Below are 12,217 nucleotides of genomic sequence, written 5' to 3'. Positions count from 1 at the left end.
TATATATATATATGTATATATATATATATATATATATACAAACAAGGCAAAAGAAAGTGTGCAAGTCAGAGAGTACGGTCCCAAAACCACATGGATTCAGTCTGTCTTGCCTGTCGTGCATTCACATTGCCCCCTTTAGGATGTGGCTCAGGTGCAGGAAAGAATTCCTGGCAGCAGGGCAGTGATCTGTAGGGTATTAGAAGCATAACAGGAAAGTGGAGGGAAAAAAGAAATAAAAAGAGAATTTGACAGACCTCATTCTGGTTTCTGCTTAGTCGCTCCCTGTTTTGTGCTGTATTGTGAGCAGTGCTTTAGCAATCGTACAGACAAAGCCTAACAAAGAGACTTGCTTGCTGGCAGAAAGTTGCTTAAAATAACTTACTGAGGATAAAGAGGCTGCCCAGGTCAATAATGCTGTGAAATCCTCAATGTGTAACAGCTCCCAGAGGTTTTGTAGGCATATAGATTTTTAAAAGCTGTAGACTGTTGATAAGGCAGTAAAGATTGTAGAGTGGTGCTAACCTTGTATTGATGGTGCTGGGACAGATATATGAAGATTTGAGATTGGGCTATAGAAATACAGAAATCTTTGTTCCCTTCAGCAGAACTCTGATTTAAAGTATGAATGCTAGAAAGAAAGATAGATAGAATTCTTCTTTGTTGGAAGATACTTAATACCATTAAAGAGTCTTTGCTGTATTTTACTTTTCAGATAATAAAATACTCTTGTATTTTACTCAGTCAGATCTATGACGGTTTAAAATCCTGTCAAACAATTTACTTGGCTTGCTTTCCATTGAATCAAGGGAAGTAGATTTGTCAAAGACAGTGTAATTTATCCTTACCTTCATTACAAATGTATCAATTCTTTTGGTGCTCATTTTATACAGCATTGTTTTTAAAACATCGGCTGAAGGTAATCAATATGAAGCTTATTTCAGTTCTGTTAAAAATAGTTGCTTATGAGAACTCTGAGAGATTGTTAATAAAACTTCAATTAAATCATCATCTTTCTTAACCATGCTTTAAACCAAAACAATTGTATGCTGTTTGAAATGGTGCCTTATGTAATTCCAGTTGAATCTTTAGTTTTGAGAAATTCCTGTATCTTCAGATTTTTTTAGTCCGTGTTCTGCCATGTGCACAATTCATAGGGAGGCAGTAGCACAAGGGAAAAAAAGAGGAAAGAGGAACCTGTTGGGAATCTGGTGTCAGCCCTTCCACTGCTTGTGGAGTAGCCCTTTTATTTTAGTGTACCTTCTACAGTGCAGTTTCAGCCTGATGCTCTCCATGTCCTTATACATTCATGGGGGTTTTTAAGACCACACGTTTGCTGGTTCCTCTCAGGAATAAGAATGCTTGTCAATTGTTGCAGTGTGGAAGTGCAGTGTGGAGGCTCCCAGCACACTGCCCCACCTTGGCTCTGCCTTGCTTTGTCTTGCTGTGCAGGTGGTATGGGCAGCCGTGTGGGGAGACATTCCTAACTATACAGTTGAAATTCTCTTTTAGTGGTTCTGCTCAGTATATCCATGTAGTTTCTGAACACAGCTCGGGGCTGTGTATGTCTTCAGAAGAAATTGTCCCCATGGTTCCCTTGTCCAGTCTGATGGTGCACTGCAAGCCCCAGGGAGCTGGCTGGGAAGTCAAAGGCAGAGGGAGGGTAGGAGAGACAATCCTTCCTTCTTGCCTCAGCCCCAGCTGGCTGGGGATTTGTCTGGAACTGCTGGCAGGATGCTGTGTCCCCCCCAGCACAACCTGTCTGCTGCCTTTGGCTGGGGAGCCAGGTGGACTTGTGTCAGTGCTGCACCAGTTCCTTCTCCCTGCTGGTGGAAGGAGGGGAATCGTGCCTGAAGGGCACCATACCAGACAGAAGACTGCTTCTGAAGCCACACAGCTTGTACAAGCCACCCCATCTCTGATTTCACTCAACTGCTTTATAGTGGAAGTTATTAGAATGATGTTTTATCCTGTGTGAAGGAAACTCATTCCTTATCTTTGTAGGCATCAAAGAGGATATGAAAACCAAGCCTTTGTAGCAAAAATTCAGTTAAGTAAGATGGGATCAGAGTGCTGAATCCAACAATTTAATCTTGGAAACCAGCGAGATGAGTTGACACCAGGAAATAGCAATAAAATCATCTTTGTTGTCTTTCTGTTCGGGGATCTGGAATACAAAGAGGTATCTCACACGGATGTACCTGGTGCCTCAACTCTGTCTGTGTTTGCTCTTGGTGTCTGAGAAGCCTATACCAGTGGGAGGAGTAGCAGTGATACCATTTATCCATCTGGCAGCAGAGACTGTAGCCTAATTTAACCAAGTTTTGAATTTACTAGTGCTTTTGACCTAGGACAAGCTAATCCTCTACCTCTGTGCTTCCAGACACCACCAAACAAGCTGGAAGTAGTTATCTGAATAAATAAAGTGATTGTTTTCCTGGACTGGAGAAAGAAGTCAGCATATCCAGCATGTTCTAGCTAATGCAAAATTTACATTGATCTGCAGTTCAGTTTGCATTTTGCATCATTATACAGTACCATTTTGAGCAGATTATCTTCTCTACTAGCACCTGAAGTTATATCAAGATGATGATTTGGGTGGTTTTTGTATATTTGTTTAAAGAGTGATTAATTGTTCTTGTGTTGAGTGCCCAGTCTACATATTCTGTTGCAGTGAAACGGAGAGACCTGGTACAAAGGTGTTCCATGTAAGCATACTTAGAGCTTATTTGAGCTCTAGTTACCTTAACTAAGAATCTGGTGAGCCTGGGATATAAATGTGCTACCACCAGCATTCCTCTCTGTTCTAGAGAATCCAGGATTTCTCTTAATTTAGTGGAGTTAACCTTCTGAAATAGGTTGTGGGAGGGAGGGAAGTTCCTGCAGCTAATTGCTACAACTGCACACAATTTTAGAAAGATCAAGCAGATTGTAGATCTACCAGTAGTAATTTTTCTGCTTGTGGGCAGCTTTGGTGGGATGTCACCAGAAGTGCTGGTGGCTGCAGGTGACAAACAGGAGTGTCCACTGAGGTAGTCACAGAACTTGTAAGGCCCTCTTGAATAACAGATTATGCATTACAGAACTGGAAATGCTCACTCCTTGAACTGTGAAGTCTGATTCTTCCTCATCTCAGACAAATTTCAGTTGCTGTGCATAACATGTGCTAGCAGTATTTAATTGCTGATTAATTAAACCATAATAATATAGTTGTTTTATATGTAGCTGTCCTATTTATGCAGAAGGAATGTAACTGAGTGAGACAGTTTATTGCCAATTCCTGCTACCAATGCCAAAGAGATCTTAATTTAAGTGATTACATGTTGACTCTCAGTTCCTCATGTGGGGTTATTTTGCTGAAATCTGTGGACTGGAAAGGAATCGATATGGGGCTTCTGAAACTTGGTGGAGGTTTGCAGTGCTCCACTACAATTGATTACAGCTGCTTTTGTAGAGCTTTAAAAAGAACAATCTGTATTAAAAACATTATTCTTTGGTATGAACTAGAACAACTCCAAATAGGTTTCCATGGGGTCTGCCCTGCAATTTGACCACTTGAAGGGATTGCAGTAATCACCAGTGGGCCAGGGCAGTGAGGCAGAGGAAAGGCTATTAGGTGGGGAGTTATTGGCATGCATGCCAAAGAGGTTACCCTGGCAGCTTTAATCATTCATCCACACTCTCAAGAGGAGGGAGGAAAATGTAAGTGTTAGTTCTTCTGATTGATTAGCAAAAAGGATCAGTAAAGCATGAAAGGAGAGAGGAGGTGTGTGTGGAAGAGCCAGTATGCATTAGACTTAAAAGCACTGACTGGGGCAGGTACTTGCAGTTATGACCTCCACACCAAAAGCTACCTGCTTCTGCTGTTACTGTCAGACTTGTGACTGGTGATTCAAAGACAGGCTGACCTCTGCATTCACCATAGTCAAAGGAGTGCATTTAGCTTCTCAGTCTTAGCTGTGCCTTAAATTTAACCTGTCTGCACATGGGCTGACGTGTCCTTAAAAAACTGATTAGCATTTTGAGCTGTGACAACAATTTGCATGGTGATTTTGATCCTATTTTTAGGGAAACCAATGGATGCTTCTTGGAAAATGTGCAGGAAATTGCTGTGCTAATTGAGATTAATCAATCTGTGATGCACATTGCTGGCTTCTGATGCTGTTTTGCCTGTATATTGCCCTTTAATATTTCAGTCTAGAGTAGCTCTTTGGAAGCTGATCCAGCTGCAGCCCCTTTAAAATAGTTTCCCTGTTGTATTCCCTGTGCCTACGTCAGAGGCAGAGTTGAATAATAAACTGTTCTTTGCACCAATTGATGGCTTGGCATGAAAGCTTGGAAGGGCTTTGAATCTTGTAATGTGGGGATACCCCGAGAAACTCTGATACATGGGAAACAGAATTCATAGATACTGTAACTGACTGTTAAGCAGTCTTGAGGTTTTCAAGATGAAGGAGACAACTGCAGTGTTCATTTCTGGGTTTCACATACAAGAAAAGACCCTGTGGTGTGAAGTTAGAGAACATCAAGCTGGGGGTTCACATAAACAGCTCAGCAGTACTGTTTGACACAGTTGACATCAGATTTGGTGGGCCCCTCCATAATTTTTAAGTAACCATTTTGAAGTTGGAGTAAGTTTTATGTGGTCATAGAATTAGGAAGGTCTGTTGGTCCTAACCTGCAACCTGTGCAGAACTGCTCTTCAGTGTACTGTAGTGGTGGCAAAGATCCACAGAGGTGAAGGCTGATTTTTGCAGAAAGTTATTGTAACTAAATGAAGATACAGGTAGCTTTCTCAGGGTAGATGATGAATGTATCTTTGGAGTGGTGTAACTATGGTCTCCTTCAGCTAGGAGTCCTTTAACACTCCTCATGAGCTTGAGCCTAATTTACAGCCTAGGCAGGCTGTAGGGCAACTGATGTGTAGACCATGGAGAAAGTTGGATGTGTCCTTCATCACAGATCATGCTGTTGGTACTCCAGTAAGGACAGAAAGCTCTTGCTCATCTCCCTCCTGCATCTTCATACAGTAGCCTCTGTCTCACCGTAGGCAAGACAATTTCTGGGTAAGGACTAAAGTTTGGTCTTGTTGTGCATCTAGTAGATAAATGATACACAGCTGGAAATCAGATGCTGTGAAAATAAATGGAAAGAGAGGCTTTTCCCTTTGGTATTCATCACAAACAGTCCAGAACCTCAGAGAATATTTATCTTTCTCCTAAGGATAGAACAGGCTTCAGCTCCAAATCTGTAAGCAGGCCAAAGACCCACTGCACAGATCGGTGAGTCTGTATAATGGGAGGAAAAACATTTAAGGTTAAACAAGATTTCCTGTTGCCATTTTAAGTTCTGTTACCACACAGTGTGCCATACGGCATGTAATTGCACAGTAGGGAATATTTCTAAAGGCACAGATGACTGTTAGAAAACAGGCACATGAGTTTCTGTGGCTTCCTGAAGAGTGTGAACTCAAACCTATCAACTGCAGCACTGTAATTTCTTAGGTGCATGACCGTAAGTGAACAGTAGCTGACGTGCTGGTGGCCTGTTGGTTTCTCCCTGGATGTGGTGTGGTTTTTTTCACTGTGAGCCATGTCATAGACTGCTGAAATTCCTGACACCAGCAAGACTTGTTTTATTAATGCCATCCCTGTCAAACACTCCTCTGTTTTGGTAATTAGTCTGGTGTAACAGATTGTGTGCATCCTAAAAGCCAGCATATTTAGACTCTTGGCTCTGACATGAGGCAATCTGTGTAAATCAGCTCTTCTGGTAGACTTCTATATTGTTGAGCACTAGCAGTAGTAGAAGCAGTTTGCAGTACTTGTGTTTATTTTGGGCTTTCTGCCTTTCCTCAGCAGCCACGAACGGTCAAACCCTTTCGTTATCTGTCATGAGATTGGAGGCCTAAGGCTATAGTTTTGTGCAGGATCAGGAAGTTATACCTGAGGTACAAGGAGTGTGAATAATCTTTCTGGCAGGTGCTCCAGCCATAGCAGTGGCTCTGCTGTGCACCATGCGGGATGACAGTGCCACTGTGGGCACCAACACCATCGCCAGGGGCAAACACTGCCCTGGTAGGGACACCCATGCAAAGCCAGTTTGCTCTTCCACTCTTACCTGAGGAAGGACAACAAATGTCCTCTAAGATTATAAAAATACCTGTGGAAATGAGCTCTCCAGAATGAGTCAGGGCAGTCAAGGCTTGTTATTTAACTGGCCAAAGGCAGCAGTGAAGGAGGGGCTGGCTTTTGCAAATCCAGGCAGTTGCCATTGCAAGGTTTCACAGTGGGCATGCAGATAGGCACAAGGATTGTCAAGGATTTAAAGCCATTTTGAGGTAAAATTGGGAGATGGTAACTGTCAGAATGATTTTGAGGAAATTAACAATACAGATAATTGTCTTTTGTATAAAACCCTTGCTCTCAAACTTGGAAAATTCAGTCTGTGGCCTGTCGTTATGGAAATAGTATTTTGGCTGTGATCACAATGACCCAGACTGGTACAGGGCAGGTCTCCTGCAGCCAGTACCTGTTCCACTAATACCAGCATTGTGCAATCAGGATGGTTCCTCCAAGGAAGAAAGTTGGGAATCCTTAGAGTGTTGTGCTTATAGGATGTCACCAATTATTAGTATCTTCCCAGAAAATCCCACAACCATACATCCCACCAGCACTTCCACTGAAGGCTCCACTGTGGTTGTCACAGTGCACCTCAGGTGGGGTTTGCTGGGAAGATTTTGTCCTGTGAGTCCTTAAAAGTGGTCAGTGTCACCTTGGAAGGAAATGGGGTTTACTTCTCTCCTTTTCTCCTGTGGCCAACCATAGGACATATCAGTGAAAGAAAAGGCAGACATCTGTACGAAAACGATTAGTGGTAAACGTACCTTGTAACATAAAATCCTTCATCAAAATTACATGTTTGTAGCTGGATACATGTGGGCAGCATAGGAAAGTGCAGACTGAGGGAGTCAGGAGAGGCTCATCTCTGAGAACCAGTAATACAATGAGAAGTGGAAAGTGGATGCTGATCTGGTTGGCATGCTTCTCCAAGAAAACATGATGTTTTGAGGTGGAAATCTGATTTTGAAGGTTTGTACTTTTTTTAAATCATGCCTCTCATTCCTGGACAAGGTTAACAAACTCTTGATGGGACAGTTTCACCTTTCCTAGTGTGATGAAGGAAAGCAAAGAATTGGCAGACAGTGATAGGAATACACCTGCTAGCTGCAAGGTCAGCAGTGCTGAGGTCTGTTAGGACTAAATCCTGTTGCATGGCAGATGATAGTTCCTTTTGCAGGAAGCCTGGAGGGAAATAGAGCTTCTTCACACGACTGCCTTTTCTCCAGCCTTCAGTGGGATCCTCTGCAATGACTCTCAGGCTTTAGATGAATGCATTCATATGGTTAGCTTTCCAAACATGTAGTGTACAGCACTTTAGGGAACTCAGACTCACCAGCTGAGCATGCTTTTATACAGGCATATATGAAACTGCACTGTGTGTTAGTACAAGAGAAAATCTGTTTTCTTTCTTTTTCTTACATGGAAGAACTCTGCCTAATCAACAGCTGTAATGCTTGCAAGTTTTCTGGCTTAGAAATTTGTAATACAACACCACTTTTAAAATATTAGTCTCTGGTTCTCTGTGTACTAAACGGGTTATATCTAAAAGAATTCCATCTGAGGAAAAGGGGGGGTAAAGTATCGTTAGTAACACAGCTGCAAACTTCAAATTCTCTGTCCCATGCATATACCCAAAGACAGAGAACAAAAATTTGAGTTGTAAATAATAAAGTGTTTCCTTCCACATGTCATCTACTCGTTGCTCCAGTGTCTGAGTTTGAACAGCCATGACAGCCATGGTAGACATTACTCCTTCAGTGCTGCTCACACCAGCTTTCTTGGCTTCATCCATATGGCATAAAAGTCTTTAAAAATGTCTTACTCCTAAACACCCCCATGGAATGGGAGGACTGACAGTAACAGCAGCACTGCAAAAGGGAATGGCTATGACAACAAGGCACTTCGTATTTTTTCAAACAAAATATGCTATCCATTCCCAAACCTCCTGTTGTCTGATAATGGTTTTAAATTTTTTGTCATTGTAATTTTGATGAATGATTTATAGCTTTTATGAGATTATGAGACAGGAAAAAGGGGTTTTTACTTTGTTCCCTCTCTCAGTGTCAAAATGAGGAGTTTGGGGTTTGGTGGTTTTTTTTAAATATATCCTGCATGATCCCAGTTTATTGAAACAAAATTTACTGTAAATGTAAAATAAAGTAACTTAAAGACATTGAGATTTCAAATTCAATATATTATTGGTATGGAAATATATTTTATCTAGTACCAAATGGGTGCTAATCTATGGTATTTCCATGAGATTTAGATTTATGCCAATGTAGCCAATAACCAGGCAGGAATCCGTGATCATTGGCATGTAGCATGTGAAGTATTTAGGTCACAGGATTTTGCAGCATTATATTCTTGGAATAAAAATGTAAGTGGGATAACAATGATAGACGAGAATGCAATGTCTGTCAAAAGGTAACAAGCAGTTTTGTGGCTTCAGGGCCAGATTAAAGGGCTGATAGCAGAGACATCCTTGCCTGGTGTTCTGCCATTTTAATAGGTCTGAAAATAAGGCTGTTACATAAAAGTGACACGAGTGCTCTCATTTCAATTGTTAGCCACAGGAAATAGTCACTGAAATATTTGGTCTTCATAATACCTGAAAATAGTTTTATGGAATGAGAATTTGCTAACTTTTAAAAATTTTCCTCCCAAATATATTGAAATGCTAGTACAGACCTTTCTGTGTCCAAGCTTACTGACAACAGATTTGTTTTTCCAACTTGTCTTTTGTGAACATCCTGGAAGTAATCCATGGACCCCCATGGATTCCCAGCTGACAAGTGAGAAAACATTTCTAGAGCAAATACTAAATAAAGTTTATTTTAACATATTTTACCGGTGAATTGTAAAACATGGCTTCAGTGCTTGGTACTGACTTAAACACCATAAGGTATTCTTTTATTTTCACTATTTTTCTCTCATTTTTCTGTGCTTAATCTTCACTGAATTCTTTTAATGGCTGTGGGGTTTTTTGTTAACTGTTGGGCTTTTCTTTTTATTCTGAGCCTTAAGCAGTTTTCATTCCAAGTGGCCTAAGGCATCTGTGTGTTTCTGAGCAACTGGGATAAACGGTGCAAGCTGTGGGTGTAGAGGGGGTGCGTCTACCCTGAGTCTATTAGCCAGCTTGCAAAGACAGTGCAGCAGATGCATTTATCTGTGCAGATGCTTGTGGATTTTTAAGCTAGAATATGCCTCCTTTGCCTTTGATTTGAGAGTATGCTTGCATCCTGCCTGAGTTCCACCAGACAAGAATAATTTGTGCTGAAACAGGCTGAACTGAGGCAAGGGGCTCTGGTCAGAGAGGCTGCAAAGCATCTTCCTCAAGTGGAGCTAGATGGCTGATCTGAATGCACTTGCAATTCACTGTACCATGTATTTCTCCCTGTAGTAAATATTGTGCTGGTTCTATAAGACTGTGGGCAATAGTCTGCTCATTCTGACGGAGTTGTGCCATCCACAGTACTAGATATTAAATAATGTTTCACATTGCATTCTTTGTATCCTCAGAATAAAATACAACAGATACTCAAATTCCTGCTGAAAGCTGCCCAGAGTTCTCTTCCATTTCTGTTCCTCTGTGTTCAGCTGGTTTAAATCCTGAGAACATCTCAGCATAGTGAGAAATGAAAGCTCTTGGCAGCCAAAGAGACATAATTCATTGAAAGAAAGGGAGTGAATATGATGATGGGGAGCCTGGCTGACCAGGCACTTGCAGCTTGGGCTGGGGTGGGTTAGCTGCTCATCTGTCTTACAGAAACTGAGTTGTTAGAGCTGTCACGAGTCATTTCTGTTTTTTCTGGGTTCTCTGAGGCTGGAAAGAGCAAGAAAGCAGGTTGGTTGTTTTGAGTGGGGAAGGAGAAGTTGGTGTTTATATTTTGAATCCTCTTGATACAGTTTGCTTCTGGTACAGAGAGAAGTTGGAAATGGTCTAGGGAATAAATGTATTGATAAGTTCATATTTCTACTGAACACTAAAAATTCTGGGCATGGCTGTGTGATGCTTCTGTTCTCATGAAGACTACCTTACTTTTGTAAACTCAGGCTGTTTCTCACCTCTTACCAAGAGCAACTTCCATTGCTGGGAAATTCCTGCATGTAGATATTATATTTTTTTTCCCAACTTAGCATTGGGTAACATTCACTGCCTCTGATACTTTTTGAATGTTGTATGCCTTTTCTATACTCACAACCAACCACCTGTATGTCCTTTTAAAACAGTTTTGTTTTTTCCTGCCTGATATTGAGGAGTGATCTGTTTTGTACCATGATTGTGTCTGAAACCAAAATAGGGTGAAGTGGCTTGGTCCATTGTGGCAGCTGGATCAAGAGCAGGATATTTGTCCTGTGACAGGGAGTTGTTTTCCTATACGGAAACAGCCTCAGCTGTGTCTTAATTACAATACCACCTATACACCTACTAAGGTACTTCATGACTTCCCTTGGAGACATCTTTTAAAGGAATTAAATTGTTTGACAGTGACCAGACATCATCTTGAATTTCTGCTTTGGAGTGCAGCCAGTTCCAGGCAGACCATGTGAACTAACAGCAGCAAAATCAGAGCAGGTTTTTGTAAGCTTGTCTTAATAACAGGGCACTGTTTCCCCCTCCTATATATCCCCTGCCTAAGATGGCCTAGGAGGAGTAGACTTTGACCAAGAATCAAGTGGGTTTTCCTTTCCTCTGTAGAGGAGATCTACAGGGGTAACACTGTTTTAGTTCAGAGCTGTTCAGAAAAGTGTTAAGTATCCCTCCCCCATGCAAAGATCTTTTACTCTGAAATACATTAATAATCAGCATGGCCTTTCTGCTTTTCATAAAGTTTAATTTTTTTATTGTAGATCAAACTGAAGAGCAGTGTTCTGCCATGAAGAAGCTTGAAACAGGAATCTGTTGCCAGAAAAAAATCGTAAAAAGAAATCACAGATGTCTTTAACAATAATTTTAGACCTCTGGGGAGGACCTCTGAGGAAGAAGTTACCTTGTAAAGTCAGATATGAGTCTTTGCATACAGGAGTTACCCCATTCACAGTTTGATACTCCTTCAGGAAAGTTACAGTGAATGTGGGTGGAGTAAAAAGGGCAGTCAATGCCATACAGTCATAAGTAAATTGGAAAACTTTGGGACTCAGAGCAGCAGAATTGAGTGCTTATATGAGATACTGAATATATGAATTTTGGTATAGCATTTTGTTATTTGGGGTTTTTTTTACTTGAAATTTCATTTATAATTGTCATATTTTCTTCAAAATTCATGACAAACAGGCGTTGACAGAAGTGCTGGTTAAAGTAGTAGGACTAATAGCGGCAGGTACATTCTCAGTCATCCAGGATACCTGGGTCTCCCAAGAAAGTTTATTCTCTGTTAAGAAAGCACAGGCTGAGGTGGAGGCAGACAATTCTTCGTCTTTCTAAGCCTGAATTGTCAATTTAAAAGGTGGCTTATATCTTGCTCTATTTTGAGCTCATTTAAAAAGAATCTGTCTTTAGTGGGGAAATATCTGCAGATGTAGAAATGTGGTGATAGTCACAAGAAACCTGATTTTTAGCCTGTTGAAGATGCAGTTAAATTTTAGGAGAGATATGTTCATTTAGGAATTGGAGCATGATGCTGTTTGATCTGGCTGGAAATGTCATAATCCTTAATCAATAGCACTGTCTTAGAAACATTTGTAGTCATTCATTCTAACTACTACTAGAGAGTTTAGTGAGGTTTGTCTTGATTAAACTCTGAGATAGTTTTTCATACATGCTTTTGTTCCTTCTCATCTGAGATCAAATGAACAGACTTCATGTGACAGCCTATAGATTTGTATATTTGAAATCCTGAAAGAAGGCTTCAGTCCTGGGATTTGCTTCTTGTTACAGAAGCTCTGCAGAGTATATTTGCAAATCCTATTTATTCATTCATGCATTTAATGAGATGAAGTGTGGCTTTCATTGTGCAGCCTTGGTTTTTTTTTTTTGCACTGCTGTAATTTTTACAAATTTCTTTAACAACTTAGATGAATGCGTGGCATAAACTGAAAGTACAAACTTCAGTGTGCCACCATCAACTTAGAAAATAGAGCTGAAGATGAAGAGACTG

At 40.8% G+C, this 12,217-nt stretch overlaps 1 protein-coding gene across 1 annotated transcript in view; it reads left to right on the top strand.

The window, feature by feature from the left end:
- SDC2 (syndecan 2) overlaps positions 1-12,217 on the top strand; it is a 60,477-nt gene that overhangs the window by 36,986 nt on the left and 11,274 nt on the right. The gene's annotated exons all lie outside the window — the stretch shown is intronic.

The sequence above is a fragment of the Zonotrichia leucophrys genome, chromosome 2 (assembly GCF_028769735.1).
Source record: "Zonotrichia leucophrys gambelii isolate GWCS_2022_RI chromosome 2, RI_Zleu_2.0, whole genome shotgun sequence".
Lineage (NCBI taxonomy): Eukaryota > Metazoa > Chordata > Aves > Passeriformes > Passerellidae > Zonotrichia > Zonotrichia leucophrys.
Note: the sequence above shows the minus strand (reverse complement) of the source record. Positions and strands in the feature narration are given on the sequence as shown.